At 40.1% G+C, this 27,579-nt stretch overlaps 1 pseudogene; it reads right to left on the reverse strand.

Moving 5' to 3' along the window:
* Nucleotides 1–2,934: 2,934 nt before the first annotated feature.
* Nucleotides 2,935–5,054, reverse strand: LOC100492129 (annotated as a pseudogene).
* Nucleotides 5,055–27,579: the final 22,525 nt, after the last annotated feature.

A 27,579-nucleotide genomic window follows, 5' to 3' on the forward strand; every position in this document is an offset into this window, starting at 1 on the left:
CAAACTACTGAGTCGCAATGCTTTCCCAAAATAAAGCCGGAAATACCGGAAAATCGCCATAAAATAACATTCTTAATGCCAATGTATTGAAAATACATTGACTCCCAAATCCATAGTTGTAATGCTTTCCTGAACTTGGTGTGCCAGAAATGCATAAATGCAATGCTTTTATGGCATTTTTTTGGGGGTGAAAACACACAAAATTTATATTGACCCCCGAAACCATATATTTTTGGAAAGTACACATTCGGCAGAATCAAAAATGGGTACCAATGTCTTCCTTCTCCAAACTCCCAAGTTTTGTTGAAATACTGGAAAATCGCCTCAACGCTTCCACTTTCAAGCACCTTATCTCCCATATAGCATTGGGTACCATGAAAAAATACCCTAAACATTAATGCCAATGTACTGAAAAATACATAGACCCCCCCCCCCCCCAAAGCCATATATCTTTGGAAAGCACATTCACGTGAGTCAAAAATGGGCACCCATATCTTTCCAAAGTTGGATCTCCTGCACAGTTTAATGTGCTCCACATTCAATGCTAAATAAAAGATCTCTGTTCTAAAAATAAATATCCCACTTAAAAAATATGCCCCTCCCCCGCCAAAGACTTTGTTATTCAAATCAGCCTTCCCTATAAGAGTTGTAGTTGAGCCACATGGGAAGGGCTGGCCCTGCTACATTAGGCTACTGACCCCCAGATATGGCTTGGGCCTGCTTACTACCCTAGTCCATAGCAGAACAAATACCAGTGTCAGGGATAGGGTTTATCTCACAGCACTGCTGATGGCTAAAGCTCTGTGTGCGGCTCCCATTCCCAGTAAGGAGGTTCCAGAAAGTTCCAAGAGGGAGTGAATCTCCAGCAATGTGCAGAGACAGAGGGGCCCAGTCACATGATCAAAGCTGTCAGGGAGATGAGATAAAAATGAACTGTTAATATCCTGACATCTACTGGCAGGAGGTCATATAGCGCTCTCCTTATGCAGAGACCTCAGCAGGGAAATTGTATTTTTTAGCACAGTGAATCAAGGGGTATTTAGATGTTATACTTATCTGAGATGTGGTCATCTGCAAAACAGTAAGTGGTCCCTTCTATATTTCCCTTAATATAGGGAAATAATGTATAGACTTATAGACTATAAGCATTTTCTAGTGAAAATTCACAATCTAATAGCACAAAGCACCATATAAAAGAAAACACATGGTATTGCACAAGCTATTTATGGCAACGGCCCTAGTGGGCCCCTGACACCCCAGTCCTCACCAAGTGGTGAGGCAGGTGACACTTTGGGGGGTGAGCCAGTGACATCAGGGGGCAATTGGCTGATGACACGGCACCACTTCATAGTCCTGTCAATGTACATGTGTACAAGATTCCCAGCTCACAGGCACATAATAAGCAGGCTGCGGGTGACACAGTATAGTTGACTTAAGACTTCCCCTAATTATAACAGGATACATTTTAGCTGTTGTTGTACTACAGTTCCCATCAGTCCTTACTGTATGTTGTAGTTGCAGATTTGCAGGGGTAGCAGTTATATCTTTAGACAACCTCAGTAATTATTGCAAAGGAAGCCTTATTTCCTGCAATAACTGTATAATTTGTTTTACTACCTCTCAGTGTAATGGGTGAATATGCAATGTATTAGAGCATATATTGAAGTAATATGTGTCCCTAGATCTCTTCAGGCAAGCACCAAATGCGTGCAACTTTTTAGCACATTCTGTGGTGCGGATAGGTACTTATATCAATTATAGTACAAGCCCATATGGATTCTCAGATGAAACAAGACGTGCCTGTCCCTCACACTGATCTTTGGACAACACAGACTATTTGGCCACTACAGGAGCATTTTCAGATTCAACAAGGCTGTGAGTTAGACTTAATTTTCAGCACTCGCTTATTAAAAGTTAAGGGAACTCTCTCCCTGAAGTGGTTGCACTGACAGACATTAGATAAAGTACAGTATTGATCCAATGAGTGGTTCAAAGGTATTTGGAGTCAAGTACTTTTATCCCTTATGTGCCAAAATACAAACAAGACAGCTTTGGGTGGGTTTTTACACCACTCTCTGGACCAACTAGACATTTATGTATCCACATTCACACACATTAAGTTTCAGCCACTGCAGAAAAAACAATGTATATTTCCCAGTTGGATCGTAGATGGATATACTGTTTTCTGCAAACATCATGGAGATCTTTTACTAAGACTACACTAAAACAACTTGTAACTAACGGCTTACCAAAACTTTCCCACCCTAGAAACAAAGAGCAGTAAATGAAATTGTGTCACTGTTGGCACACAGGCCAGCAGGGAGGCACCATCTTAATCAGGGGCGGGCCAAGCCGACCTGGCGCCCTAGGCAACACGGTCGGCCAACTCCGCCCACCTCCCCGCCCCCCCGAACGGCGCATGCGCGCCAAAGCACAGGAGAAGGTTTGGGGGGGGGGCGGAGCGATTAGATCGGTCATTGCCTCCGCCGCTAATGACAAGCAGCGGAGGCAATGACAAAGTAGCACTAGGAGTAGGCAGGAGAGGCTCCTGCTTGGCGCCCCCCAATCGTTGCGCCCTAGGCAGCTGCCTCTTCTGCCTACCCCTAGTTCCGGCCCTGATCTTAATAGAAGGATACACTGCATCCAGGTGATAGGTGAGAGTTTTAGTCAGTTGTACAGAGAAACCAGTAGGGATATTAAATTCAGGAAGTAGTTTTATATGGCTAGAGATCTAAATCCACAAAATAAACTGTAGACATAGGTGTAATAGGAGCACCCCCCTGGATTAAGACTGTCTGTGTATGGTAATCAGCAGCATAGGTAATCCAATGCATGAAGAACAATTTGGCAGGAAAATGAAAGTGGACAGGCACCATTTAGAAAACATAGGAGCATGAAGTAGGTTCTTGCAAACAAATGTAAGCTTGAGATTTATTTTTAAAAAAAAATTGTTTTTAATTCAGTTATTATATACAAAGACAGAATACTTTATAACAGCTGAAAAACTATAATTAGCAAATGCAGGTCCCGATTTTTCTCTCCACTTCCACATTAGCCCTGGTCTAACCCGTCAGTGCATTTCTATCAGGTTGGCTTCATAGGTGCAGGGATATTGGCTGAAGCTTGTTCCAGGTAAGCCAGTGGCCTCTGTGGCATCTTACTTGTCTTTTTATGTTGCCCATTTATTTCTTCTAATACCTCCGGAGTTTTGTCAGGTGTTTCTGTATAAGAGCTTCCTTACGTTGCAGCTCATTTCTAAGCTCAGAAACATCCTGCAAATGAAAAACAGTTATTAGCAAAAACTTCCAATGATGAGGATAGGTCATGCCTTTGTCCAATGATGGGGGCAGGTCATACAATTGTTACACCTCCTATAACATTTACGTTACATAAAACATACAGTGGTGTAATTACTATTTAGCGGGCCCAGGTGCAGATCCCCCTCCCCTCTGCAAACACGTTCAATCTTCTTTTGATGGGTGGGCACTCAAAATTCTCCACAGATTCAACACCATTGTGTCTCCTGCAGGCCCCAAGTGGGTGCCAGTCTGGGTGCAATCGCACCCCTTGCACCCCCAGTAGTTACGCCACTGATTGCATAACAATAACTTGGAATTGTCTGCATAGTGCATTGGGTATAGGGAAGTACACAAAATACTAAAGAACTGAATTAGTCTATGTTCAAAGGCAAGAAATACGAGCTGGGTGTGTAGAGAGACCTCACAAACAAAGGAAGGGTGAAACTTGAACTATTCTGACAACTCCAATAAAAGGAGCAGTTCACCTTTAAAGTACCATTTAGTATGATGCAGACAGTGAAATCCTGAGGCGATCAGCAATTGCCCTACATTTTTTTTTATTTATGTTTTTGTCCAGGAGCTCTCAAGTGTGGAATTTTAGCAGCTACCTGGTTACTAGGGATAATTTACCCTGGCAACTAGGCAATAGTTGAAAGGACAGAGGGAAAGATGAATAGGAAAGGTCCAGAATAGACAGATAAGTTATAAAAAAGTAACAATTAAATCATACTCAGAGAGCAAGAATAGGCATTCTATAACATACTAAACTTATAGGTAAACTACCGCTTTCATGAATCACTGTGTAGGACCAAATACCTATGCGTCTATATAAACTGCATGTTCCAATCTGGAGAACGTGTAAATGATATGCAGGTTGTCTTAAAATTCAGTATTCTGAAAACACCCCTCGTTAGTTACTCACCTCTTAAATAACCTGCTCAGGTTTCTGAACAGAAAGCTGTAACTTTTTCTGCAGGAGGAAACATTCCGTTTGTCTAGCGACATCTAGAAACGTCTGGATACACTGCTCAACTCCTGAGCAAAGAAAATAGGGCATTTCAAATGGTCATCTTTAAAAGGGTATATAAAATAAAATTCCCTCAAACATCAGCACTGTTCATGTTCAACCATGTAACTTGGTTCACGTTTTTATAATCTGAACCTGACTTACCCTGTGGAATGATTATATGCTTTTTACCATTACATGACTTAGTTATTAGCAAAACTACTTGACTACTAAGTTTATTCATCTTACATTATAGTTTATAATAGTGCACCAACAAAAATGTTGCCCTAAACTTGGGGCTCCTGTCACATTTCTCATGCACCCAAACCCAAGTGTGCCTTTGTGGACATTTGCTTCTTACCAGTCCTGCAGTTCTTCTGTACCATTGACATAATCTTGACTGACAAGTGAGGCAAAATAAGCCTGGGGGAAGGAAGAAAAACATTAATACTTCAATTCAACAAATTTAGGTTAAAAAAAAAAGTGACTGAACAGTAAATATAATATATAATAGGTGTTAAACTGTGCCAGGAGGTGTCTGCAGCTGCAGTGCATCATAGCAAAGCGAGTTGCTGCCTTGCTAAAGCACCCCAATCTCTCACCTCAAAGGAAGACTCCAAATCGTCCACTAAGGTGCTGCTAGGGTTCTTGGCCCCGGGCGGAGTGGACATGAGTCCAGCCGGTGCTCCAGGCTGAATGGGCGGAGGAGGGCCCGGCTGCTGAGCAGAGAACATTGCACTAAAAAAAGACGCAGTGATAGCGCTCTAATAAGCCCGGGCGGCTATGGCTGTGAGGGCGAAAAACCATAAACGCCATCTTGAGCGAGGGTATGGAATGGGTACATTGGAGCACGGGAAATGACTGATATTAAGGGCAGCTATCATACCGCGGCTATCATTGTTATTGCAAAATGATATGTCAGTCACACATCCCCTAGGAGTCAAAGAAAAGGGTGCAATGTTGAGCTAAGACGAAGAAGAAGCATTTATCATGTCAGTAGGTAGGTAGGCTCCAGCCACCAGGCAAAGCGCACATATTCAGTTGCAGATGCATCTACTGCGGTCCTTCTGTTATTTAGCTGATACTACCCACAGGTGCATTGCTACAAACCCACAAGACAATAAACGCTGGGAACTGGGGTGATGGCTATAAGTAATATGGGGCTATACTGAGCATGCAGTGCAGCACCTTAGCTTGCTGGAATTAAGAAGTCACAAGGGGCAATTTCAACATATTAATACCCCTGGTTCTGAGAAAGCGGTGCCAAATATCCACCAGTTGCTTGTTATGATAGTTGCCTGAAATCGCTAGTACAATTGCTTGTGGCAATGGGATAGTCTTCCTTGTTTCCTAGCGGCAGTCGCATGAAAGCAGCTCTGCAAGCCAGATATCAGGGGGCTCTGGGGCCAAACGATCGAATTAGAACGCCAGTAATAGGCGCAATCAGTTCGGGGTTCATTTTTTTTTTTTTTTGACAGACTTAAGTTATGGAGATCTAAATTACAGCAATATCCCTTATCTGGAAAACCCCAGGTCCTGAGCATTCTGGATAACAGGCCCCATACCTGTACCTATTTGTACATATACAGAATATAAATCAATAATATGTGCAGTGAAATGAGTCTTGGTGTGGTTTTGGCATTACTTGTTTTTTGAAAATTTATCATGAAGGAAAACAGCAAATGAAAATTGGAGCAATTTGATTCATTAATTCAAGGTTTTGTGGATATTTAAAATGTAAAGGAAATGTTACCGTGGTTCTGTTTTCTAAGGAAGAATTTCTTTCTGTGCAGGACAAGACAATAGCGTTGTTTGAGCAGGAGCTCAACAGGCGGCCAAGTGAAGAGAGAATTGGGGGGTCCTTGGAATTTGCTTTGAATTGGTAAGTTGCAAGGACACTATCAATATTATATAAACCATTTACATTATCAAACATAAAGGGGCTTATGTAATCAAAGGTAAAGGGCACATTTATCAACATTTTCATTTTTGTGGTTTTATAGGTTTTTTGAAATCACAACTAAACTCATTTCCACTAAAACCACGAATGCCAAGTGATTTATTAAAACAGGCTTTTAAAAAAGCAAGAACAAAAAACTGGAATTTATACATTTTTTTAGTCAAAAATAAAAGCGTTGAATAAAACCCAGAATACCTTTAAAACCATGAAGCAAAGAAAGGTCAGTCCATTGAAAAAGGACACCTGCCATTGATTTCTACTTGACCTCGACTGCTTTTAGATGGTGTATTTTTACTTTGGGATTTGTCAGTCTTAATGCATAATAAGTGGTGAAAAATATCATGTTTTTTTTCACGAAAAGATTGCATTGAAAAATATAAATATATAAATACAAATCGTGAATAAAAACACCTCCTTTAGTATATGGGCCCCTTGTTTATACAGGTGCAGAAACCCATAGCTACCAATCAGCAGTTAAAATTTATTGGTCCCCTGTTTAAAAGGAAACATCTTATTGGTTACTGCTAATGGGCAAACTTAGTGCTTTTTATTACATATGGGGAAAGAATGTTCTTTTAATTAAATTTATGAATAAAATTATGAATTATTATGTAGTATGTAGATACAGGATACTACTGGCTCCAGAACAACATATAGCAATACCAAAAATTCTCCCACTCACATAATGACTTCCACATGCAATGACAAAGTGATTCCAACATATAATGGTACAGAGTAACTAGTATATAAAAAAACATTTACGGTTTGGGATTCGGCCTTTTTACAGTGGTCCATAATGTAAGGTATGGTAAGGTAACCCCCTGCATTTAATGGTATTGTAGTTGCTGCACAGCACATAATAGCACAGAGACTTGGTGGTATTTATGGTTCTTACTGCACCCATGCCCTCACTAGCACCACACAACCATGTGACTCTTTGGGGGAGATTAATGAATGTTCCAGTTTGATTATTTTTTCATGATTCAAGTTTTTTTGCTGAAAAAAAAAAACTTGAATTCAAATTATGGTTCAAAAACTTGAATGGCTGATATTAATTAAGTGCAAAAAACCTGAAAATGACAATGTAAAAATTCACCATCTAAAGGCTGTAAGTTTTTTTTATTCTGACAAGTTTTCTCTATTAATAAATAAGCAAACATTTGATACGTAAGTTTATTTCATTTAGAAAATTTCGAATTCACTTGAGTCCCCTCTCTACTTGGGTCCCTTAGCAGTTACAGGGTCTTCCTATACTGTTATTCCACTGCCTAGTGTCAGGGGGCAGCTTTTTTCCTATAGTCCCTTAAAAGCTGTTGCTTGATAACTGCGCATTATAGAGGTAGAGCAGAGCAATTAAAAAATTGTGCTATTTTGTTCATGATACATATACATATAAGCAGCATTTTGACCCAAGCTCTTTTTTCCTGGCTGAAAATATGGGGCCAAATCATCACAAATTGTCCAATATAAACCCTATTAATATCAGTGAATATCCCATGATAAGGCAGTCACACACAATGTTTGCATTATTCCTGGCCCAAGATATTGCTAAACTACCACATGTGTGTACCCTTGTGTCTGTCAGAGGATTCTGGGAGTTTTTGTACAGCAACCCACCCAAAGTTAAGAACAAGGGCCCATCAGATGCAGGGCCGGATTTCTCTCCGGTGCGCCCCGAGGCCGCCCCCTGTGGGAGTCCCCCATGCGCATGCGCGAACGCTCTTTTTAACTCCCATACGGAGCAGTGGGGAGAGGTCCCGACTGCTCCGTATGGGAGCAAAATTAAAAAATGTTCTTGCGGCGGGGCGGCATGCCGCCCCTAAACTTCTGCCGCCCTAGGCCCGGGCCTTTGTGGCCTCTCCACAAATCCGGGCCTGATCAGATGCAGACAATCAAAATGTGTGTGTTACTTTATCTTTATTTTCTTTTATGTTAAAGGCTTTTTGGGGCAAGAAGATCATCTTTAAATGAACAGACCTTACAGAGATCTTTTGAATGCAAGTTTAAGGAGTGCTTAAGAACACTGCCTATAGGGACAACATTGAAGATACAAAAAGAAGAGTATGTTCTGAATAACATGGGTAACCAGTAATACAGGTATAGGACCCGTTATCCAGAATACTCGGGACCAAGGGTATTCCGGATCTCCATACCTTAAGTCTACTAAAATATCTATAAAACATTAATTAAACCCAATAGAATTGTTTTGCTCCCAATAAGGATTATTTATATCTTAGTTGGGATCAGTTACAAGGTACTGGTTTATTACTACAGAGAAAAAGGAAATCAGTTTTAAAATTCTGAATTATTTTATTAAAATTGAGTGTATGGGAGATGGGCTTTCTGTAATTCGGAGCTTTCTGGATAGAGGGTTTCCAGATAAGGGATCCCATACCTGTATAAGCAGTTATAATAGATTCTAACCTCAGTCACCACCCAACAATACTGTACAACTAAGATACTCATTTATTAAGTGGTAATACCTTTTAATCCTATTTTATTACAGAAGCTACACTTCTTTCTGCCTCTAGACCTTGAGGTTCAGTATCCAAACCTACAACTGACCTGTTGGTTCCTGTGTTTACATATATAATGGCAGAAAGGCTCAGGAGACCAATAATATAGCTCTGAAATAGCAGGTAGCAAAATGCTCTGAAACTTTCTAAAGGTATTTGAATGGAAATTGGCTCCAATTGCAGTTGCCCTCACATGTTTGGGGATTATTGCTTGGAAAGGCTGACTCCCTTATATCCAATCTACACTTGCCTAAAAAATTATAGCACCAACAATTGTAGACAACTGCTAAGCAATTATTAGTATTTTTTACAGCTGCCCACAGAGATATTAATCGCCCGTGTGACAATAAACTAGGATCTCAACATATGCAATGGCCCTTTTTTTTAAAGTAATTAATGTTGATAGAGATACAGTAGGTATTAAACCACAGTTAAATAGAATGCGGAGAACAACGGCTTTGCTTATAAGTTATCGTTACCAGATCTATTTACCTATGCATACAGCAGGAGCAATATAGTGAAGGATCTTTGGTTCTAATGAGCCGTTTAAGAACCATATGCATCAGTGGTGACAGGCAGTTTCCATTGATGTGGATGGCTGGTTATTTCAGGTGTTGCTCACCTACTGGAAATGCATCAGGGGAGGAACCACCTGTTGTGATGTTAGCCTTGTCTGAAACATTACTAAGGCTCTAGCCCCCATATGTTAAAAATGCAAATAGTTTACCTATGTGCAGTAATTCATAGCAACCAATTAGATGTTTGCTTATAAACAGGTGACCCAAAATAATACCTATGGATTGTCTATTATATATAAATCTAGAGCAACTGGACTAGCTGAGTAATACATGAAAGCCACCTCTGGACGCACTCTAATCATAGGTGGAGGGTGACTTTTTTGTTTGGGGAGGCTAAGGATGGGCCATACATAGACTGACCTACAGCTAATGTGAGACTAAGTGGATTCGCTGCTGGTGTAAAAAATGCAATAGTGTGGGTGGGAATGCTTTTTCACCCTAAAATGTTTAGGATGTAAAAGTATTCATACATGCACTTCTGTGAGGGGATCTCCATACATTTGTGTTCAGTTAGTTTAAAGGGGTAGTTCACATTTAAATTAACTTTTAATATGATGTAGACATTGATATTCTGAGACAATTTGCAATTGGTCCTCTTTTATTTTTAATGGTTTTTCAGTTATTTAGCTTTTTGCTCAGCAGCTCCATTTGGTAGTCCAGCGGTTTTCGGTTGCTATGGTCTTTACCCTTGCAACCAGGTAGTGGTTTAAGCAAGAGATGGCAATATGAATTAGTTTAGGGGCCTGCATGGAAAAATAAGTAATAAAAATTACAATAGTAATAAAATTGTAGCCTCGCAGAGCAATACTTCTTGGCTGCTGGGGTCAGTGACCCCCCATTTGAAACCTGGAAAGAGGCAGAAGAGAAAGGCAAATTATTCAAGAACTATAAAAAAATGAATTAGGAAGACCAATTGCAAAGTTGCTAGGAATAGGCCATTCTATAACATACTAAAAGTTAACTTAAAAGTGAACCACCCCTTTAGATGTGTTTTAGTTAGTTTTATAGAAAGAGGCAGTGGGTGCTTACACCCCAGTCACATTATATGCAGTGAGATGCAGTGGGTACTGATGGCAGATATTCAGGCCCTGGCACTATAACACTGGCACTGATACACAACATTGGCCCCACTGTAACTAGAAATGAACAAAACAATGACAAAAGTTAAAAAAATTAAGTGCAAAAAACAACAACAAAAAATATATAAAAGCACAATGAGCTTTTTCAGGTGGTAAGTGTTAACTTACCATCCATCTGTTAGGGTAGCGATAGGGATATTATAGATGCCTTTAGTTTGTAATATCTCCCCAATCCTGCATCTGTGGCTTGAGTCGTCAATTTTACAGTCTGTCAAGAAAGCTGTGCTCTGATTGGCGAATCCACAAGAAGAAAGATCCAGTAAGAGCACAGCTGATTACAGTAGAACGGAGCTTGGAGGAACAGGAGATTTCCAGGACAGTGCAGAAACAGAGTGAGTTTTTTTTTTGTTTTGTTTCTTTTAAGGCACCAAACAGGTTTTGGGGGGCTTAGCCTCCACATCCTGCACTAGTTAGATGCATGTTACTTGGCCGCACAAAATCCAGTTCAGTCTGCAAAATGCAGCTAAATTAGACATGCAGATGCACTAAGTGCCTGGTATTAAACAGGGGAGAGGGCAACCCTACAGGGGATAGGGGTGTCTGGTCTATGCCCCACAGGCCCCCCACTAAGGCAGGCAGCCCTGCCTGGACATATCATGCAATGCTACTCAGCAGCCCTGTACACATTAACGCCCTTCCTATATAACAACGCATTCCTCCAAACTCACAGTTCTATACAAAGCACCAACAGCACTGCTTTCCTTTCCGCCACAATTTCGCACTGCCAACTAGGGTTGCCAGATTTACTTCTCCAAACCAGCCAAAGTCAGTTCTGAAATCAGCCCAAAACTAGCCAAAATCCACTTTGAAAGTAGCCCAAAAATAGCCTAATACGCTTAATGAAAAAAATGTCTAAAAAAACATGCCTTTTTAAAGCATATAATCACTACCCATGCCCTGTACCCCCACTCCAGTTACTGGGATGACTGTTTCCCTGCCCTCTGTGCCCAGTCCATGCAGGTTATAGTAGTTTTGCTGCTTCAGGTCCAGTACAGAGGAATAGAAAAGGGAGCTTCTGTCTATAACTGCATGCTGGGTATTGTAAGCCTAATATAAAACTTGCATGTAGGCTAATAGTAAGATACAAACTACATTACCCAGCATGCACTGGCAAAGGCACATCCGAGGAAAAAAACTTTGGCTAGTTTCAAAACTACAAACCCGCCATGCTAAAGTTGTAAGTGCAGAGTGGGAGAGAGGGGGCGGCATTGCGACTGCTGCCTCGGAATTGGCACTGACTCCATTAATCTTGGGGACAAACTCTTTGACATTCTGAACGTGATGCACTACCAATGGGGCTAAGATGTTAGTATTTCACAATGCTGTAAGTCACTGAACTGATGCTGCTGACAGTAGGCCTGAGTGGGGCTCCTTCCTTGTGTATCTTAGGGAGTCCATATAAGCATAGTGTGGCTTCTCTGGGGTACAAGCGATGGTATAAAGCTTGATCAATGGCTTCCACCTTTTCAAGTTGTTCTAAGCAGTTTATCACCTTTTTCTTGTAACTGCTGGTCGGTCTCTCCTTAAAGGTTCCTATGTATTGCTATCACTGAGTAGCATGGTCATTTTGCAGTGATAATCAATGGTTACTCAGCCAGTTGCTCTAGATTTATTTATACGAGACATACCATGACCTGCATTAATGAAAATCTTCCGCAGGGGATTGGCTGCCATTGGATACCAGGTTACTGCACCTGTACCTTTTTTGGGTACCTGTTCAGCCATATCTACTTTCACAACTGCCACATTTCCCTTCTATAGCTCAGACATAGGTATACCACTAACTGTTCCTGAGGATGATATGGACACCAGGTTACAGCAGAAAGAATGTTCCCAGATACCATATGTAGAGTTTATGAATGGAGGAAGATGGGCTATTTCTAAATTACAGGACATTTATACAAAAAATTAATTGAGTTAGGAAGATAACTAAACATCCTCTGTATAATATCATTTGTCTAAATGATTGCAGATACTCTAGTGATTGCTAAACAATCCTATAAAGGTCTGACATACAGCAGGGGGATCTGGGTTTAGGGGAATCCAACTACTTAAAGCAATTCCAGATAATTTTAGCATTAACAAGAACAACCATACTGTACAAAGTCACACGTTTAATATATTTCTGTTTTTTTTTTATGTAGATGAACAGCCAAATAAGACTTGTTTCACAGAAAGTGAAGGAATTATTCTTACAAACCATACTTTCCCTTTACAATGAGAGGTAATGTGAAACTAGTAATGTAAGATAACACGGCCTTCAATGGGGGCATGGCAGTACAAACAGGGTTGTAAGTGGAAGTCAGCATAGCTGGGGCAACTCTTTAGGTTTCTTCATGACCTGTATGGAGGCATCCTATATAGGCATTCTATAGTATTCTACTCAACCAAACCCTTTACCACGCCCTGCCATTGTATAATGACCCCTTAAAATACAAACAATTCCTGATCTTCACCACTAAGGGCTCTGGCACACGAGGAGATTTGTCGCCTGCGTTTTTTCCCCCTGGCACTTTGGCGACAAGTCGCCACGACAATACCCACGAAGAGATTTCATGCGAGTTGAGCTCCAGGCGATCTGCTACCCATGGTACACTCAACAGTTAACCCCCCCCCCATGTTTACTCAAGTCGCTCAGAAAAGGGTCTGTGTGTGATTTGAAACAGCAGGCGATTTGAAGTAGCCTCGTATGTTTTGACGCTGGCGATTTCCATTGATTTAGCAATGGCGTCTTGTCGCTCGTCTTGTCGCCAAATCGCTCTTTTAAAAATCGCCGGTGACAAATCTCCTCGTGTGCCACAGCCCTAAAACAGATCAATGTCTCTAAATCACCCTACTTCTTCATATAGTATGATATCAGCCTTTTGCCCACCATGCCTTCAATACCTTCAACTGAAGCACACATGCCGTTCCAATTACCCTATTGTGGAATATGGGGAATTGACTTCCAGAGATTAGATGATCTACTGATGAAGCAAGGATCATATGATACACCTGCACATAACAGATAATCCCACCCTTTCAAGTGAACAAATAAGCGGATGGGGAGGGATATCCTGGGCTGAGCACCAGGAGATGTAGGTCCGCCATGTGCAATAGTAGATTTTTGAGGAGGATGGTTTCCTGGCCGCAGTCATAATGGCGATAACACTGTCCCCAAACCTCTGTTGACATAGAACAAGGGTTTTAAGAGCCAGGCCATTAAACGGAACAGCGGAAAGTTCTGGTGGAACACTGGTCCCTGGCTTAGGAGGTCTGGCATTCTGGTAGACGAATGGGCGTTGACTTGGAGAGATTGATTGAAACCAGGCTCTCTGGGAACAGTGCGGAGCAATGAGGATGGTTCTGACCCTCTCCCTTTTGAGGTTTTTGGGGAGCAGAGGAAGAATGGGGAAGATGTAAAAGAACTGGTAGGGCCAGGGAGGTGTAAGCGCATCTACGCCTATGGTGGCTGGATCTCTGGACCGAGAAATGAAACAAGAGAGTTTGGATTTGTTTCTGGAGGCCATGAGATCGATCTCCGGAGTCCCTTTAAGTGAGATCAGAGTCTGGAAGACCTCTGGATGAAGAGCCCACTCGCCTTGGTCAAGGTCTGTCTTCTGAGAACGTCCGCTGTCCAACTGTCAACTTCTGAGGTGTGGATTTCCGACATGACTGGGACATTCTCCTCTGCCCAGGCTAGGACGTGAGCAGCCTCCTGCATTGCCCCATTGGTGCGGGTGCCCCCCTGATGGTAGACATACGCCACCGCAGTGGTATTGTCGGTCTGAATTCTGATGGGCTTGCCCTTGAAGAGATTTGTCCAGTGAAGGAGAGCCAGACGGATGGCTCGTAGTTCTAAGATATTTATGGGAAGAGATGATTCCTGTGGTAGCCACCTGCCCTGAGCCCACCCATTCCTGGCAGACCGCACCCCAACCCCGGAGACTGGCATCTGTCGTGAGGATGATCCAGTTGTGCAATGGGAAGGGCTTGCCTTGTGAAAGACGAGCTGGTTGCATCCACCAGGTCAAGGACCTTCTCCCTGAGGGGGGGAGGGCGATCTGGAAGTCCAGGTTGGGGTACTCGGGATCCCACTGGTTGAGGATGGCCCGTTGGAGGGGTTGGGTGTGGAATTGCGCAAAGGGGACTGTGTCTATGGCGGACACCATGGAGCCCAGGAAGCGGTGGTGAGCTTTGTGAATGGGAACGTGCAGATAGGCGTCCTTGATATCTATGGAGGAAAGAAATTCCCCAGGTTCCATTGCTGCAATGACCGAGCGGATGGACTCCATCCGAAAGGTGAATCGCCTGACGAAGTCATTCAGCTTCTTGAGGTCTAGGATGGGTGGGACGCCTCCGTCTTTCTTGGGAACACAAAAGAGGATGGAATAGAATCCTTGATGCTCCTCCTCCATGGGTACAGGAACTATGACTCCCGCTTGTTGGAGGGAGAAAATGGCCTTCCAGAAGGTTGCTCGGCGGGAGGAGAGGACAGGAATCTTGATGGGGGAGGTCGCAAGAACTCTATGGCATAGCCCTGAGAAAGAGTCTCCTTCACCCAGGAATCTGTGAAGGAGTGGTCCCACACCTCCCAGAGCAGGAGAAGACATCCGCCTACACCTGTCGTTCCGGGGGTGGATAGTGGACTTGTCTGGCGCAGTGCTGGCGAATCTGGATAAAATCTGGGGACGAACACCTTGCTCCCCTTTTTATACCCCTCTCATATGTGCCACCTGAACTACCTAGCTCCCCTCAGCCTATCACCTGCTGGCCTACTAGTTCCCCCACCTGAAAATTAATTACCTACCAGCCTAATATAATAAGAAACACCTGAGAGTGCCCAACATTAACCCTAGTGCTGCTGTACACAATTAAAGGAGAAAGAAAGGTAAAAACTAAGTAAGCTTTATCAGAAAGGTCTATGTAAATACAGCCATAAGCACTCACAGAAATGCTGCACTGACCTCTCTGTCAAAAGATTTGTTGTGTCTGTAATTCATGTGCCAGAGACACGCAGCTCTCTGCTCTCTCCTCTCCTGCTCCCCCTTCCCTCAAGAATGCTAAGAACTCACTTCTCCCCTTAGGAATGTGGATCTGAGCCAATCAGCAGAAAGCTGACTCATAGGGGCTGATTTACTAACCCACGAATCCGACCCGAATTGGAAAAGTTCCGACTTGAAAACGAATATTTTGCGACTTTTTCGTATGTTTTGCGATTTTTTCGGATTCTGTACGAATTTTTCGGATCCAATACGATTTTTGCGTAAAAACGCGAGTTTTTCGTATCCATTATGAAAGTTGCGTAAAAAGTTGCGCATTTTGCGTAGCGTTAAAACTTACGCGAAAAGTTGCGCATTTTTCGTAGCGTTAAAACTGCGCAACTTTTCGCGTAAGTTTTAACGCTACGCAAAATGCGCAACTTTTTACGCAACTTTCGTAAAGGATAGGAAAACTCGCGTTTTTACGCAAAAATCGTATTGGATCCGAAAAATTCGTAAAGAATCCGAAAAAATCGCAAAACATACGAAAAAATCGCAAAGTACCGATCATTACGAAAAAAACGCAATCGGACTCCATTCGACCCGTTCGTGGGTAAGTAAATCAGCCCCATAGTCTAACTAACTGAGCATGTTCACTTGGTCTGGGTCTCAGTGCAGGAGTGAGGCATTATGGGAACTTTCTTTACACAGCTCAGCATTTTTTTCTTCCTGTTTGGCTTCTGATCATCTAACAGGTGAAATTTTGGGAGACTTAAGGGCACTATTGAGACAACTGAAGGTATGCCTGCAGCTTGGGATTAACTCTTTATTAGCCTTTCCTTCTCCTTTAAAGAATAAGCCAGCTGCTGTTTCATGTACACCTAGGGCCAATAAGCCCCTAATTATCAGAAAATCTGGATATTTCAGGTATGCAAGCAACAGCATCTTGTGCTTATTGGTCCAGGTTGGGTCTGTCTGCAGTGCCTCCTGTTGTGACAGGACAAACAATGTTGCAGACTTTCAATTAATCCAGAGAAATCCTATAAATCACATCTGTGGGGGTCATTTGTAAACTTTTTACAGTGCAGAATTATTTGCATAGTTAACATAATTGCCCTGCCCGTGTTAATATTTATAAAGCTGGACAAGACTGGTGCATTTAATGTGCAAACATAATTGTGAAATTTGTATTTGCAGTGCAAACATACTACAAGCTTTTTAAATATGACATTCGCAAATTGCAAATATACATGCGCACACTATGGGGCACATTTACTAATCCACGAACGTCCTAAAAGCGTCCAAATGCATTTTTTTCGTAATGATCGGTATTTTGCGACTTTTTCGAGCGCTCAATACAAAAAAGTCGCGACAATTCGCGAAAGTTGTAATGGATATGAAAAAGTCACGACAATTCGCGAAAGTCGTAATGGCTATGAAAAAGTCGCGACAATTCACGAAATTTGTAATGGCTATGAAAAAGTTGCGACAATTCACGAAAGTCATAATGGCTATGAAAAGTCGCGACAATTCACAAAATTTGTAATGGCTATGAAAAAGTCGCGACAATTCACGAAAGTCATAATGGCTATGAAAAGTCGCAACAATTCACAAAATTTTTAATGGCTATGAAAAAGTCGCGACAATTCGCGAAATTTGTAATGGCTATGAAAAAGTCGCAACAATTCGCGCAAGTCGTAACGGCTACGAAAAAGTCGCAAAAAATACGAAAAAGTCGCAAAATGTCCGTTTTCCATTCCCATTCGGATTTGTGGATTAGTAAATCAGCCCCTATGAGTCCGACTTTCACCACAACTTTAGTGGCAGAAAAAATATTCACTAAGCTGTTTTTGCAAAGAGAAAATCTGTGCTATATTCGTGCATAATAAACACGCACATACAAATTGCAATTTTGCATTTCACTGCGATTCGCAAAAAAAGGAAAGATGGGAGCAGCAGTGCAAAATTCAAGTGTTTAGGGGAAAACATGCGCAAACAACCATTTGCAAGAAAAATATGCACTGTGCAAACTTTATAAATGACCCCCTGTATATCTATTCTGAATACTAGTCTACAATACACCAACGGCATACATTCAGTTGTAATTTTCATATTACCCTTATGGAGAGAATGCCTTCATGCAGCTGTGGGCAGTAAATAGAGGCACAATGATAATATTTCTGCCTATAATATGCACGAATAATGAAATTTAGGCATAATGCTGCTGATGTAAGTTATGTATTCAGTCTGAGAAACACAAATTATAGCTCTAATGACCCACCAAATGTTTAAAACAATTGGCCCAGGTAATCACAGGTCCCCAATAATCTGTGAAAATGGGGGGTGGTCCACAACCAATAATTAAGTATAATTAAAAAAAAAAAAAAGAATATTGGTGTATTGTTGGGCACACTAATGCTAACACCATATCATTATTAAACAGGACTGAAGTCCATTTATTGTGTCCTTCTATTTGGCAATACTCAAAATAGCACTATAACGAATGCACAAAATATAACTATAATGTATAAATATAATTTTGCTCTAATGATGCTTAATACAGTAGAACCCCTATTTATGTTTTTGGGGGGCCAGGAAAAAATGTTAAATCCGGAAAATTAGTTAAAGTGACTTATTTTTCATCTATTCAAAGGATATAAGCACTGGAGTCAGTTTTACTTTGAAATGTAATACTTACAGTGTTAATGACATGGGTTAACCATTTTAAACAAAGTTTTTGAATTTCTTAGGATCTCTGTAGTTTTTTGCAACAGCGGGCTCCAAAAGACCCCTTCTCTCTGGGCACACCTTTTTTTCAAAATAGAGTACACTATGATCAAGCACATTTACACAACCTTTGGGATACCACACTGTTAAAGGGTTAATTAAGGTGTTTTTGTACCGCACCAAACTAAAGGTGCATAACACTGTGATTTGTTGTACACCTTTTGGAATAGTAAATGGGTACCCACAAATCTAGATCATGCCTTGAAATAACCCCCTTAACTCTTTTACTGCCAACGACGTATGGGATACGTCGTGGCAGTAAAAGGGCTTAACTGCCAACGACGTGTCCCATACGTCGTAGGCATTTAAGCGCTGCTCTCTGCATCGGCGGCATGTCCCGCCGCTGCAGAGAGCTTCTATCCATGACAGCCCCCCTGGGCAATGTGCCAGGGGGCTGTCATGAGGGTCCTGCGAGACGATCGCTCGCAGGACCCTCCAGGAAGCAGCAGACGCGATCGCATCGCGTCTGCTGCTTCCTGCTTCCTACTTCCCCCCCTGCCGGCCGACCCACTGAGGAGGAGGCGATCGGGTCTTCAGGACAGGTAAGGAGTCTTTTTATTTTTTTCATTTACACACTTACACACACACACTTACATACATTTATACACACTTACAGCACACATTTTAGTAGTTTTTTTTTTCATTTTTCACACTTGTATACACTTATTTACACTCATATACACACTTACACACTATCACACAACTTTTACACATGTACACACATGTATACACAAACACTTTGGTTTTTGTTTTGTTTTGTTTTTTTCATTTTATCACTTTGTTTTTAGTTTCTTTTACCTAAAAACTGTTTATTTTGACAGCGTGACTATTGGATCAGATATTCTGACCACTAATTACACTGTCATGTGACTTATTTTGTTGTTTCACTGATTTGCACAATTTTTGTGGTTTTATCGCATTTTATCCCTGTATAAGTGTTCCTGATCTGTTTTTAGCGTAGCTTTGCCAGGTGTAACTTTGGTGTACAAAAATAACTTTACCTATTTTGAATTCATCAGAATGTGTACTTTCCAAAAATATATGGTTTTCTGGGGGTCTCTGTGTAGTTAGGGGAGGTTGCTGCACATAATACACTGACAGGGGGCTCTGTGTGCAAAAGCTGAGTTGGCAGGCGAGAAATCCATATGCGCTATTTTCATTTTGGGTTCAGTACATACCGCAGACTTTGGTATATCTATGCATATTGGGCATAAAACTGTTCAGTAGGCCTCTGGTGTTCCTATTTGGGGTGACTTGCTTTTGTACGCAAGAAATTGTGTGAGATAAATGTGGCAAATTGCAACATTTTTAGGCGATTTTCTGAAATGTCATAAAAACCAATAACTTTAGGAAAGCTTTGCAGATTGGTACTTTGGTGTAGAAAGGACTCTTTACCCTTGTTGGATTTGTCAGAATGTGTACTTTCCAAAAATATATGGTTTTGTGGGGGTCACTGTATAGTTAGGGGAAGTTTTGGCACATAATACACTGACAGGGGGCTCTGTGTGCAAAAGCTGAGCTGGCAGGCGAGAAATCCTTATGCGCTATTTTCATTTTGGGTTCAGTACATACCGCAAACTTAGGTATATCTATGCATATTGGGCATCAAACTGTTCAGTAGACCATAGGTGTTCCTATTTGGGGTGATTTGTCTTTATCTGATCTTTATTAAGAAATTGTGAGAGATAAATGCGGCAAATTGCAACATTTTTATGCGATTTTCGAAATGTCATATAAATCTGCAAACTTAGGAAAGCTTTACAGCTTGGTACTTTGAAGCAAGAAGAAATGTTTACCCATCATAGATTCGGGGGGATGTGTACTTTCCAAAAATATATGGCTTTCTGGGGTGAGCATACTTTTTTTGTAGCATTATCCCACATAAAGGATGTAAATGTGTTGATTTTGCAGGAGCTGAAATGATAGATCATATGGGGGTATGTTCCCATTGGGGCCCCTATATGCCACATACTTAGGTAAACCTATACATATTGGGCATCAAACTGTTCAGTGGACCCCTGGCGTTCATATTTAGAGTGTTTTATCTTGGTACCTAATGCTATGTGGGAGATAAGATGCTGCAAAGTGGAAGCTTTGAGGGGATTTTTGGAAATGTCATCAAAATTGCCAACTTTAGAAAAGCTGTGTGGCTTGGTACTTTGCAGTAGAAAGACATGGGTACCCATTTTAGATTCGGGAGAATGTGTACTTTCCAAAAATATATGACTTTCTGGGGTGAGCGTACATTTTACTAGCTTTATCCCACATATAATGATGTAAATGTGTTTATTTTGCAGGAGCTGAAATGACAGAAATGACAGTACATGTGGGGGTATGTTCTCATTGGGGCCTCTACATGCCACATACTTAGGTAAACCTATACATATTGGGCATCAAACTGTTCAGTGGACCCCTGGCATTCAAATTCAGGGTGTTTTATCTTGGTACCTAATGCTATGTGGGAGATAAGATGCTGCAAAGTGGAAGCTTTGAGGGGATTTTTGGAAATGTCATCAAAATTGCTAACTTTAGAAAAGTTGTGCGGCTTGGTACTTTGGAGTAGAAAGACATGGGTACCCATTTTAGATTCGGGGGAATGTGTACTTTCTAAAAATATATGACTTTCTGGGGTGAGCGTACATTTTACTAGCTTTATCCCACATATAATGATGTAAATGTGTTGATTTTGCAGGAGCTGAAATTACAGAAATGACAGTACATATGGGGTATGTTCACATTGGGGCCCCTACATGCCACATACTTAAGTAAACCTATACATATTGGGCATCAAACTGTTCAGTGGACCCCTGGCATTCATATTTAGGGTGTTTTATTTGGTTACTTTATGACCTGTAGGAGATAAGATACTATAGACTGGAAGCTTTGAAGCGATTTTTTTAAAAAATCACAAATTTTGATAAAAACCAGTAAGTTTAGGAAAGCATTGCGACTTGATAGTTTGGAGTAGACAGACAATTGTGCCTATTCTGTATTTCCCAGAATCTGTTCTTTCCAAAAATGTACAATTTTCTGGGATAAACCTTCTGTTAGTGGAATTTTTGGCCTTGAAATCTAAAGTATGCAGCTTTCTGGAGCAGTGCTTTGGAAATTTGGTAGTGTACTGCTGGGAGTTTTTGACCTATACAAGTGAGAATTCTCCATAAAACTATATATATTTGGTATTGGCACGTTCAGGAGACATGGGACTTTCCAAATCAGTTGTATTTGTGCATAAAATAATTTTTGTTTCTAGTATGTGTGATTATATTATGGAAAATTTGATTTTTTTTTTGCATTTTTAGACATTTAGAAGCCTATATCTTGTTACAGAATTGGAATTACACAAAAATTCTACCATATTTTGAAAGCTTAGGTTGTTCTGAAAAAAACAATATATTGTTTTCCTGGGTAAACTAAAAGTCCCCCCGAGGAAAGGCCCCTAAAGTGAAACAGCGCAAAATGTTCAAAAACTGTCTGGCAATACAAGTTCCGCTTTGACCAAAACAGCTGGCAGTAAAAGGGTTAGGAGTTCAGATCTGCCCAAATGACTGAAAGAAATGCACCTCAATATTGGGGGAAGACGCAAGTGAAAAGATCAACTCATAGGCAGCAGTTATAAGGGCAAGGCCACATGGTTCAATTAAAGTTACACAGTTACAGCGTGAAAACCGCTGCATCCCCAGTAGAGGTCTTGTTCAGAGTAAGGATACTGGTGAAATGTCAGTAGGGATTCTTCTCTCTCAGTCCATATATAATAGATTGTCAATACAGCAAAAATATGATAATATGGATTTATTCAACAAAGCGAAAATGTGGGCTGTTTCGAATTCCAACATGTATAGCTTGGCATATCTAAGTATCTAAAAGAAAAATGTAAATACATATATTAAAACAAGATTAGCGAAAGATCAAATTAAGTTTATGTTCCCATTAAGGCCAATAAATGGATCCATCTAGTCTCTTTATTGAGTACGGGTATGGGATCCCTTATCTGGAAACCCATTATCCAAAAAGTTCTGAATTACGGAAAGGCCACTTTTTCTCTGTAATAATAAAACAGAACCTTGTATTTGATCCCAACTAAGATATAGTATATGCAATTGACTCTTCCATGTTTTTAGTTTCTTCTATTAAATGAAACCACTCTGATATTGTTGGTGGGTTTTCCATTTTCGTGGAATGATTGCTTTTGCTGTTGTAATAATATATTTGATCAACAGAATCGTTATCGTTTCATTTTTCTTACTATCATATAATAGTAGTATTGCTGTGGAGCTAAGTTCAAGTTCTTTTGTAAATATTTTCTCAATTACTTTTTGTATAAAATTCCAATAATAATCTAGTTTTTTATATTTGTACCATAAATGTTCATATGACCCCCTTCCTGCGTTGCAAACAAACATCAGAAACATCATACATATTTTTCAATTTTTCTGGGGTAAAGTACCACCTTGATAACATTTTGTAGTTGAATTCTTGTAATTTGGTTGATATGAATATTTTTGCATTATTATGACATTGTTTCCCATTTTTCTGAAGTAAGTTGTAAGTTTAATTCAGTTTCCCATTTATCAGCAAAGGGTGGTTTAACGTCATATTTTGCTATTAATTTTTTATAGATGAATAACAGAATTCTTGTTATTTGAGTTCTTCTATCGAGATCTTCAAACCAGGTAAGTTCTATATTTAAGTTTACAATATGAAGAGACTGAATATATTTAAATATTTGTTCAGATAACATTGGAGAATTAGTATCTTCTCTGAAAATAGTAAAAACTTTTTCCAATGTTAGTACTGAGTTATTTTCTAAGAAGTCTTTTATTCTAACAGGTTTATTTCTATGTTCTGTCCACATTTCAAGCAACCTATTTTCTATTCCTGTTTTGAAATCTAAATTATTCAATAGAGGGATTAATGGGGAAGGGTATGGGGCTAATCTATATTCTTTATTCATTTTGAACCACCATTTAATGGTCGGATAAACTGTTGTTTCTACTTTTGTAGTTTTGGTATTTCCTATTTTTTTTGACCAAATCAAGGTAGAAAGTGATTTAATATTATCACCTTCTTCTGCATTGTTGTTTGGAGTGATATATCTCTCATTACGCCATAAAATAATCTTTGACAGCTGCCCATGTGCTAGAACTACAATTATCCATATGTTTGTATTTTGTAGGAACATATAGAGTATATAGGCAGTTAGTTTTCTATAAGATGAGTACTGGGGGGTAGTGGAAGATACACCTGTATCTAAGCAGCAAGTAAGTTTTCAATATCTGACCACATTTCTACCCTGAGTATATTTTACTGGATTCAAAATATTGAGAAATAAATGTATACCTATTTCTCTCTTATGCCCTGCATAGTAAATAGTGCAATATGAGTTAAGAGTATCATTTTGCTTTCTTCAAAAGTGATATTTTTCACTTCCTTTGATTTAAGCAGAATTTCTTCTTTTAAAGAATAGTCATGCAGTGCACACAAAACATCTCTTGGGGAGTCTGCTGGAGCATTTTTAGTTTTAAGCAAACTATGGAATCTGTCCATCTTTATTTCAGAAGACTGTTCCCTGTCAGGAATGCTGTTAACTATTTGGAGTAATGCCCCTTTAAGCTCTCCTTGTGAAGTCCCTTCAGGAATTACCCTTATTCTTATATTTATCCTTCTGCTTCTATTTTCAAAGTCCTCCATTTGTCTTTAAAGTTCAAGGATTTGTTCAGATTGATTATGAATCGTTTTATGGAGGTAAGTATTGTGTTTGATCAGTTTCTCATGACCCTTTTCAAACGCATCAGTTCTGGCTGCTATACTTATTATGTCCTTTTTGAGATCTCTCATCTTGTCTCTTATTGCTGTGGTAAGCTCCTGTAACATACAGTGGTGTGAAAAACTATTTGCCCCCTTCCTGATTTCTTATTCTTTTGCATGTTTGTCACACAAAATGTTTCTGATCATCAAACACATTTAACTATTAGTCAAAGATAACACAAGTGAACACAAAATGCAGTTTTTAAATGAGGGTTTTTATTATTTAGGGAGAAAAAAAAATCCAAACCTACATGGCCCTGTGTGAAAAAGTAATTGCCCCCTGAACCTAATAACTGGTTGGGCCACCCTTAGCAGCAATAACTGCAATCAATCGTTTGCGATAACTTGCAATGAGTCTTTTACAGCGCTCTGGAGGAATTTTGGGCCACTCATCTTTGCAGAATTGTTGTAATTCAGCTTTATTTGAGGGTTTTCTAGCATGAACCGCCTTTTTAAGGTCATGCCACAACATCTCAATAGGATTCAGGTCAGGACTTTGACTAGGCCACTCCAAAGTCTTCATTTTGTTTTTCTTCAGCCATTCAGAGGTGGATTTGCTGGTGTGTTTTGGGTCATTGTCCTGCTGCAGCACCCAAGATCGCTTCAGCTTGAGTTGACGAACAGATGGCCGGACATTCTCCTTCAGGATTTTTTGGTAGACAGTAGAATTCATGGTTCCATCTATCACTGCAAGCCTTCCAGGTCCTGAAGCAGCAAAACAACCCCAGACCATCACACTACCACCACCATATTTTACTGTTGGTATGATGTTCTTTTTCTGAAATGCCGTGTTACTTTTACGCCAGATATAACAGGACACGCACCTTCCAAAAAGTTCAACTTTTGTCTCGTCGGTCCACAAGGTATTTTCTCAAAAGTCTTGGCAATCATTGAGATGTTTTTTAGCAAAATTGAGACGAGCCATAATGTTCTTTTTGCTTAAAAGTGGTTTGCGCCTTGGAAATCTGCCATGCAGGCCGTTTTTGCCCAGTCTCTTTCTTATGGTGAAGTCGTGAACTCTGACCTTAATTGAGGCAAGTGAGGCCTGCAGTTCTTGTCCTGGGGTCTTTTGTGGCCTCTCGGATGAGTTGTCTCTGCGCTCTTGGGGTAATTTTGGTCGGCCGGCCACTCCTGGGAAGGTTCACCACTGTTCCATGTTTTTGCCATTTGTGGATAATGGCTCTCACTGTGGTTCGCTGGAGTCCCAAAGCTTTAGAAATGGCTTTATAACCTTTACCAGACTGATAGATCTCAATTACTTTTGTTCTCATTTGTTCCTGAATTTCTTTGGATCTTGGCATGATGTCTAGCTTTTGAGGTGCTTTTGGGCTACTTCTCTGTGTCAGGTAGCTCCTATTTAAGTGATTTCTTGATTGAAACAGGTGTGGCAGTAATCAGTCCTGGGGGTGACTACAGAAATTGATATTGAAATTGAAAATTGAAATTGATAAACCACAGTTAAGTTATTTTTTTAACAAGGGGGGCAATCACTTTTTCACACAGGGCCATGTAGATTTGGAGTTTTTTTTCTCCCTTAATAACGTAAACCTTCATTTAAAAACTGCATTTTGTGTTCAATTATGTTATCTTTGACTAATAGTTAATGGTTTTTGATGAGCAGAAACATTTAAGTGTGACAAACATGCAAAAGAATAAGAAATCAGGAAGGGGGCAAATAGTTTTTCACACCACTGTATTTTTAATTTCTGCTTTGGATGGAGGGCATTTAAGGTAAGAACTGATGTCTTCCTCGCCTTCACTATCTGACTCGGAAAGTTTGTGCTGGCTTTCAGTGTCTTTTTCTAGTGCACGCTTTCTAACCGGCGCCATCTTGGATTTGTTTCTCTCCTCTCAAATATGTCTAAATATCTCACTTTCGGCCTCTAAATCTTTAGCGATTTTGTTTGGTTTGGCTTTAGGAGTTTGTGCAGGAGTCTTACCGTGCTTTTTCATTTTGTTTGCAGGGCTTCTCTTGTCTCAGGGTAGATCTGGCCACGGAGCTCTTTAAGCCCACGACCATGCAGGTAGACAGCAAGCCACGCCCCCTCTATTGTCTTTTGATTTTTACCTAAAAACTATTTATTATTTATTTCACAGTGTGGCCATTGGATCAGGTATTCTGATGACTAAAGTAAAAATAGAGTAGAATAATTAATTTTGTTACTTAATTGATTTGCTTAATTTTATTTAATTTTTGTGATTTTATTGCAGTTTTATTTAGACTTGCATTGTTGTTTGTTGCATGTCTTTTAGCGTAGCTTTGCCGTTTGGTGTAGAAAGATGTCCTTACCCATGTTTGATTTGTTAGAATGTGTACTTTCCAAAAATATATGGTTTTCTGGGGGTCTCTTTAAAGTTAGGGGGTGTTACGGCACATAAAATCGGGGGCTTTGTTTGCAGAAGCTGAGTTGGCAAGTGAAAAAATTCATAAGAGCTACTTTTATTTGGGGTCTGTACATAACCACATACTTTGGTATATCTATGCATATTGGGCATCAACCTGATCTGTAGACCTCTGGCGTCCATATTTGGGGAGATTTGCCATTGTGTAAGATAAAAACGGCAAATTGCAATGATTTTAGGTGACTTTCAGAAATGACATAAAAACGCTAACTTTAGGAAAGCTTTGCAGTTTGGTTCTTTGGTGTAGAAAGGTGTCTTTACCCATGTTTAATTTATCTGAATGTGTAGTTTAAAAAAAAATGATGGTTTTCAGGGGGTCATCCTATATTTTTGCCTCTTTTATAACACACAAAACTGCCCGTGTGTTTATGAATTGGTTAAATGTAAGCCATAAAAATAGTGTGCACAAGGTATATTTTGGGGTCTGTAAGAGCCATGTACTTTGATAAACCTATGTATATTGGACATCAAACTGTTTGGTAGACCTCTGGTGTTCATATTTATGGTGTTTTATATGGTTACCTAATGACTTGTGAGAGAAAAGTGCAAAGTGGAAGTTTTGAGGTCATTTTAAAATTTTTTAGCAAAATCACCAATTTTAGAAAAGCTTTGCAGCTTGGTACTTTGGAGTAGAAAGACGTGGGTACCCATTTTAGATTTGGGGGAATGTGTACTTTCCAAAAATATATGGTTTTCTGGGGTGAATGTACTTTTTTTATAGCTTTACCCCACATAAAATGCAGTAAATGTGTTGATTTTGCAATTGCTAAAATGACACAAGTGATAGATTGTACAGATATGGGATCCTTTATCTGGAAACAGGTTATCCAGAAAGCTCCAAATTACGGAATGCCCATCTCCCATAGACTCCATTTTAATCAAATAATTCAGAATTTTTAAACTGATTTCCTTTTTCTCTGTAATAATAAAACAGAACCTTGTAATTGATCCCAATAATCCTTAGTGGATGCAAAACAGTCCTACTGGGTTTAATTAATGTTTTATTGATTTTTTAGTAGACTTAAGGTATGGAGATCCAAATTACAGAAAGACCCCTTATCCGGAATACCCTTGGTCCCGCGCATTCTGGATAAAGGGTCCTATATCTGTATAGGGTATCTT

Source organism: Xenopus tropicalis, chromosome 1, assembly GCF_000004195.4.
Source record: "Xenopus tropicalis strain Nigerian chromosome 1, UCB_Xtro_10.0, whole genome shotgun sequence".
Classification (NCBI taxonomy): Eukaryota; Metazoa; Chordata; class Amphibia; order Anura; family Pipidae; genus Xenopus; species Xenopus tropicalis.